This window comes from Elephantulus edwardii, unplaced genomic scaffold (assembly GCF_000299155.1).
Source record: "Elephantulus edwardii isolate Elephantulus edwardi_28Jun2011 unplaced genomic scaffold, EleEdw1.0 scaffold00242, whole genome shotgun sequence".
Taxonomy (NCBI): Eukaryota; Metazoa; Chordata; class Mammalia; order Macroscelidea; family Macroscelididae; genus Elephantulus; species Elephantulus edwardii.
Window position 1 is genome coordinate 2096358 of NW_006399992.1, and position 8049 is coordinate 2104406.

An 8049-nucleotide genomic window follows, 5' to 3' on the forward strand; every position below is an offset into this window, starting at 1 on the left:
TTTCTTCTGAGGTTGTCTCAGTGAGCTTGAACCTCCATCCTTTAACTAAGCACTTTGATTATTTGTAACCTAAGATTATCTTGGATATGCAAAGTTGTGACAGTATACCCAAAAGTTTAGAGGTTTGGATTCATCCAGAAACACCTCTTAAAAGAAATGCTTGACAGTGTTTAAAAATTCAGTCTTTAAAACCTATGTAGCACAGTTATCTTTGGACATGCTTAGAGCTCTCCAAGGCTGTGTATACAGTTTTCTCTGCCTAGAATACCACCTTTGTCTTTTCATTTTATATCTTTGCTCACCCATCAGATTTCAGCTCTACTGAAAGCCCTACTTTCATGGAGGATCTTTCTGTGGCCATCACCCTCAACTGAGTCAGGATCTCCTCTTAGACACTCTGAGAGCTCACTGTGTGTTTTTTGTTTTTTATTTGCTTTTTTTTTTAGTCTATCAAAGCAAGTAATTATACATTTATCTGTGCTACTATTTTATTGACAGTAGAAAGATGGGCATCTTCTCCTGTACAATTAACTGCCTTATGGGGCAGTTGTGACTCAACGGTTCACAACAACGACTATTTGATTAATGCCTAACACCTACTATTTTTTTATGAGCTCAATTAAGTTGTAGACTATGTTCTTCCTCTTTGTCGGTGTATTCTCAGTGCCTAACACAGAGCCTTGTTTGTAGTGAACATGTGATAAATACATGTGTTGTCATTGTTGTTGTTGTTGTTATGTGCTGTTGAGTCGCCTGCGACTCATAGTGACCCTATCTACAACAGCCCTAAACTCTGCTTTGTCTTGTGCCAATCTCACCATTTCCAATTGTGCCAATCTCACCTCCCTCCATTATTATCCAGTCACTGAATCAATCCATCTCATTGAGGATCTTCCTCTCCTGAGCTCTCCCTCCCCCCTCCCAAGCATGATGTCCCTCTCCAAGGACTGGTCCCTCTTTCCAACATGTCCAATAGTATGTCAGACAAAGCTTCAGAATCCTTGCCTCCAAGGAGCATTCCGGTTTCACCCTCTCCAGGACAAACCTGTTTGTTTTCCTAGAAGTCCATGGTCTATTCAATACTCTTCTCCAACACCACAGCTCAAAGGCATCAATTCTCCTTCTATCATCCTTAGTCATTCTCCTGCTCTCTGATACATAGCAAGTGATTGCAAAGACCATGGCATGTATCAGGTGCACATTAGTCTCCAGACTGACAACCTTGCACTTCAGCACTTTAGAGAGGTCTCTAACCGTAGACTTTCCCATTGCAAGAGTCTTTTAATTTCCTGGCTGCTGGTACCAAGAGTGTTGACTGTAGATCAAGCAAACCAAAACTGTGAATAATCTCAATCTCTTCACCATCCATCGTGATGCTGCTAATCTGCCCAGTGGTGAGAATCTTTGTTTTATTGATATTGAGTCTCAATACATACAAAAGAATGCAGTCCCTGACCTTCCACTGCAAGTGCTTCAAGTCCTTTTCAGTTTCATCAAGCAGGATTGTGTCATCTGCATAACGCAGATTGTTGATGATTCTTCCTCCAATTCTGATGCCACTTAGTGAATCAATAAATTAAGCTATAGCAGATGAGAATGGAAAGATAGCACAAACTGGTTTATGAATAAAAAGCAATTTCTCTGTTTTTCCAAACTGTCCTACTGTTGATATTGTCCACAGAATTATCCTAAAAGGATATTGAATATTGAAATATTCAATATTCAGGAATATTGAAGAGTTATAAAAGTTGTAAAGCACTCACATTATTAGCACCTTCATAACATTTGTGCACTTCAAAATTTTAAATTCCATGTGCAGGATCTCCATAATCTGATCCTAACCTATTTCTCCAGCTTCAGAGCCTCAAGATGTTGTTGTTCAAGACCATCAAGTCAATTTTTATAGTGACTTTGACAACTAATGAAATAGGCAAACAATTCAATTAAAAAGTAGACAGGTACTTTTCAAAAGACATCTCTTTATGGATGATCTATAAAAGGCCAGTAAGCATACAAAAATGATACTCATCATCATTGGGAATTGTTGCTAAGATGTCATAGAATCTATGACTCACAGCAGTCATACAAACAACAAATCTGAACCATCCTCATCATCTCTGCTATACCAGGGCACATTGTTACAGTTACTGTGTCAATCCATCTCATTGAGGGTCTTCCTCTCAATTCTTTGACCCTCCATCTTTCCAAGCATGATGTTGTTTTCCAAGGACCAACCTCTACTAAAATATGCCTAAGATATGTGAGGCAAAACTTCACCATCTTGCCTCCAAGGAACATCTTGGATACACTTCTCCAAGGCATGTTTGTTTGTTCTTTTGGCTGTCCGTGAGATATTCAGTACTCTTCTCCAACACCACAACTCAAAGGTACTGATTATTCTTCTTTTTATTACTGTTGTTGTTAGGTGCCATTAATTTGGGTACTACAATTTGTAGCAAACCTATGAATAGCAGATCTGAAACCCTGTCCTATCCTGTAGTAATCTGACAATCTCTGATATACTTCAGACCATTGCTGCAGTCACTATGTCAATGCACCTGGTCAAGAGTCTTCTTCTCTTTCATTGTCCCTCCACCTTTCTAAGTATGATGTCCCTCTTCCCAGAATTGCTTCTCCTAGCAATATGCCCAGATGTTGTGAGGTGAAACTTTATTATCTTTGCGTCAAAAGTTTATTCTGGCGATACCTTCTACAGATATAGCTATTTGTTATTTTGGAAAGCCATGGGATATTTTACTCTTCTCCAACACCACAGGTCAAAACCATCAATTCTTCTTTTGTCATTCTTATTCATGTCCGGCTCTCAGATACATAGCAAGTGATTGAAAATACTATGGTATGAAACAGGTGTACCTTAGTCCTCAAGTCTTCTGTCATTGTTGTTATGTGCCATTGAATTACTTGGACTCATAGCAACCTCATGTAAAATAGCACTGAACTCTGCTCTATTCTGAGCCAATTTCACTGTCTCTGACACACCTACTCCCATTATTCCAGTGACTTTGTCAATCCACTTCATCTGGGGTTTTCCTGTCCTACATTGTCCCTCCACCTTTCTAAGCATGATGTCCTTCTCCAAGGACTGGTCCCTCCTGGCCACATGCCCAAAGTATGTCAGATGGAGCTTCAAAATCCTTGCCTCCAAGGACCAGCCTGGTTTCACCTCCCCAGGCACAGATCTATTTGTTCTTTTGGCAATTAATGATTATGTTCTATACTCTTCTCCAGCACCACAACTCAAAGGCATTGATTTTTCTTCTGTCATCCTTATTCATTGTCCAGCTCTTTGATGCATAGCAAGTATTTGTGAAGACCATGGCTTGGTTCAGGCACATCTTAGTCTCTAGACTGACATCATTGTTCTGCAGTACTCTGGATATGTTTCTGACAGCAGATTTTTCCAAAGCAATTAGTCTTTTGATTTCCTGGCTACTTGTACCAAGGGTGTTTATTATGGAGCCAAGCAAGCCAAAGCTGTTAACAATCTCAATCTTGATCATTTATCATGATGCTGCAAATTGGTCCACTAGTCAGAATCTTCATTTTCTTGATGTTGAGCTTTAATCCATATTGAGCGTTGCAGTCCTTGACACTCTACGGCAAATACATCAGGTCCTCTTCAGTTTCAGCAAGCAAAGTTGTGTTATCTGCATAACATAGATTGTTGATGAATTTTCTTCCAATCCTGATGTCACATTCCTCCTTATGGAGCCCAGCCTCTCAAATGGTCTGTTTTGCATATAGATTGAAAAGGTATGAAGATAGAATGCATTCCTGATGTACACATTTTCTGATTTTGAACCATGCAGTGTTTCCTTGCTCTGTTCTGATAACTGCTTCCTGGTCGAGGTATAGTAAACCTATACTAAAGTATAAGCACAATTAAGTATTCTAGAATTCTCATTTTTCTCAAGGTTAGCTGTAATTTGTTATGATACACATAGTTAAATGCTTTCGCATAGTCAATGAAACATAGATAGACATTCCTCTAGTACTCTCTGCTTTCAACTATGATCCATCTGGCATTGGCTATAATGTCCCTAGTGCCATGGCCTCTTCTTAACCCTACTTGTACATCTAGCAATTCTTTGCTGATGTACTGTTTCAATTGATTTTGGTTCATCTCCAGTAGGAGCTCGCTTTAAGTATGATATTAGTGATACTGTTTGATAATTTTTTTTTTACATTAGTGATATCTTTTGACAAAAGTCAGATCACCTTTTTTTGGAACTGGAATAAACATGACTTTGCTCATTTGTCAATAAGGAAAATACAAATCAAAACTAAAATGAGTTCTCATTTCCACACCTACCTGTTGTTAGGGTCTATGGGATAAATTTCAACTCACGGTAACCTCATGTGACAGAGTGGAGCTATCCTGAAGAACTTTTTCCAGGTTGCCGTTGTGGAAACAGATGGCCAGCACCTTCCCTCATGAAGCCAATATTTTGGCTAGCAGTCAAGTGTTTGACCATTGGGCTACTTTGGCTCTTTATACTTTGCAATAGATGTATGATAGGGTACTATAAGTTGTACAGTTTGCTTCATTCCTTAGATGCAACCAGGCGTTGTTTCTGGCATCTTTGTTCCTGCTGTTCCTCAGTCAGAATTTCTGATCTTTGTTTAGTAATAGCTTTAAAACTTCTCCCTCTACTGTTTTCTACTTTGTTATAATTAGAATGAGCTGTATATGTTTTCATATTCCTTAGGGGTATTTTAAAGGCTGCATTTTCATTATTTCTGACCTTCTTCAACGCACTGCAGGACCACAAAATGGTCTTTTGGTTTGCATAGAACTAAGTGCACTACTCAGACAAAGTAATGAAATAATTGTAAGCAGGGAAGGAAACCGTAGTAAATTAAATAGTGAAAACACAGGCACCAAAAAGCAAATTCTGGAGCTATTTCATGTTGCTTGAGATTTTCAACCCATAATGCTTATTTATTAAACTACTCTCAATATTATAAAAGTCTAAGTAAAATGATATTACCTTCTCCTGTTGATTTTCTGATTCATAGTTAGTATTCATAGAAAAGGAACTCTTGTGGTTTATTTATGAGGCTGTGCTGCAATCCCAAAGGCATGCAGTTCAAATACACCAGACGCTATTCTGGAGAAAGATTGGAAATCTCCTACCAAACAATTAACTGCCTCTAAAAACCTGTTGGAGGGCCCACTATGAGTTGTTTTTGACTGGATGACAAACAACAACAAGAGGTTAGTATAGATTTCCCTGGCACAAAATGTTACACTTAGCTATTAACAGAACAGCTAGCAGTTTAAACCTACCCGAGGTGCCTCTGGTGGGGGTGGGGGAGAAGAGAACTTAAAGCCTACAGAGCACACTTACTCTGAATCACCAGATGAGTCACCATGATTTGGAACTGACGCAATAACAACAGGTTCTCTAGGTTTGTTGTTATTGTTAGGTCCAAATTAGTCAACTACAACTACAACTCACAGCTACCCTATGAACAATGGATAGAAAATCTGTATGATTTTTACCTCATATTCACAATCTCCATCATGCTCAAGCCTATTGTCACAGTCACTGTGTCAATCCATCTCAGTGACGGTCTTCTTTTTTCTCACTAATGCTCTACTTTTCCCACGAGTAGTGTTTAGTGACAGCATGCTTAAAGTAAGTACATTTTAAAATATTTCTGATGTTCAAATGTTATCTTTTGTGCCTAGGAATATGTCCTTGGAGGGAAAAAAGAGAACATAGAGAACCCAATGAAATACTACTTTAATGATCGCTGGCAAGTCTGTCTATCCGCGTTTCCAAACAACTCAACAAATTCTCTTCCTCGCTGCGTTTTTATTATTTCATTAGTTCTGACTCATAGTGACCCTTCATCAGGTTTCTGAGGCTGTAAACTGCAATTGGAGGAGAATGATCATCTTTCTCCTGTGGAGCCACTGATGGATTTGAACTACTGGAATGCCCAGCTTTGGAATAGCAGTTTAAATGCTGTGTCTCTGTCACCTGATCTGCTTGACAATTAAAATCATAGAGCCATCATATTACTCATTCTTGGAACATTTCAGAAATGGAATAACCAATTTATTTCAGTCTCACATTGAGTTATTGCTCTGAGGAATCTTTGCCATGTGAATCCTTAATCCATGTAATTCTTAAACCTTAGTTTATATTCTAGACTCTTAGTGAATTTAAATATGTAAATTAAGCTTTCTAGTCTAATTATTGTTTAAAAGTCTTAAGTCAATGTCAGGAAATGTAAGGCAATTCTAACAATACCTAGACATTCCAGTTGTCCCAGTAATGTCTAGCTAAACTAAGATTGCAGATTTTTTCTACTTTTTAAAATAGTTGTTGTTGTTAAGTGCCGTCGAGTCGTAGATGACTCATAGCGACCCTATGAACGAAAGACCTGAACACTTGTATAACTTTCATCATTTCTCCAAGTTCATAGAGTTTCCAGAGGCAAGCTATTTCAAAAGTGGATGACACTCCTGCTTCCAAGTTTATTTTAATTGGGAAGTTCCACCAAACTCAGTCCACCATGGGTAACCATTTACACATTTGACACATCAGTGTCACAGTGTTCAGCTTCATAGTAACCATGAGTTGTACTCTGTACAGAAAATGGACAGACCTAGAAGACTGTTTGACAAAACAATAGGCCTGAGGGCCATTTATTAAAACCACCCACCTTTGGCTTGGTAGCATAACTTTGTACCCAGCAGGCCAGCAGAGTTGCCTCTCGCTGTTGTTGTTGTTGTTGTTTTTACTAGTAAGTTATCTATTTATAATGTCCATGTTGGTATTGTTATTGTTGTTGTATGCCACTGAGTTGGAACTACTAGCTGAGCCTCCAGCTGGTTATCAGAGACACTTCATATGTGGGGAGATTGCTCATCTTTCACCTTTGGAGTTGCTGGATTCAAACTGCATGACTTTGGATTGGCAGAGGAGTTCGTTACTCATTAAACCACCAGAGAACTCTCTCTATTGTCCATGTTGTGGCTCTTGTTGTTGATTGCCATCAAGTCAAGGTTGACTCATAATGACTCTATAAACAAAAGAACTAATGCCTTTCCATAGCTATCACTGTTTCTCCAAGTTCATAGAATTTCCAGAGGCATGTGGTTTAGGAAGTGGATGCCACTCCTGCTTCCCAACCTGTTCCCTACAACTGGGGACTTCACCAAACACTGTTCACGTGGGAAACCATTATGGTATTTGATATCCGCATGGCACAAGGTTCAGCACCATAGCAAACCCAGGTTACCTCATATAGCACACTGACAAAGAATGATGTGCAAAGTGGAAGAATGTTCCTCCAGATATTACGGCACTAGTGTCATTTAGCAGTGGCTAGGTGTTGTTGGGTCAAATATGACTCAGAGTAAGTTTTGCACAAAAAACCTAAAATCTGTTCTATAATTAGCATCATTTCTGTACATTTATAGGAGAGTTCATGGTCTATATTATTTAGAGTCTCACATACTTTAGGCATGTTGTTAGAAGAGGCTATTCCTTGAAAAGTGACATCATGCTTGGAAGGGTGGCAGGTAAGTGAAAGAGGGAAGACTCTCAATGGGGTAGATTGACAAAGAGATGACTTCCAACGGGCTTGAGTATGTCAGAGATGAAGAGGATAGGACAGGGTTCAGATATGTTGTTCATAGGGTCATTATATGTTGTACTTGACTCAGTGACACCTAACAGTATCACTCCTCTCAAAAAAGTTGTCTCTCTTCCAGAGAGACAATTCTAACTAATAACAGCACTGTTGAACCGAGTAGACCTGTATCATAGGGTTTCCAAGTCTATATATCTTAATGGGCATAAACTGTCACATTTTTCTCCCCCCCACCCCACACACACACACACACACACACACACACACACACAGGCTGCTAGATTTGAACCAACAACTTTTTGTTTGGAAGCTGAGCATTTTATCCATGGTTTTATCAAAGATTCTACTGAGAGTTTCCCAGAAAATTCACTACAATCTAGTAGATTTCAATCAAGAATGACCTTCTGTTGGATTTCT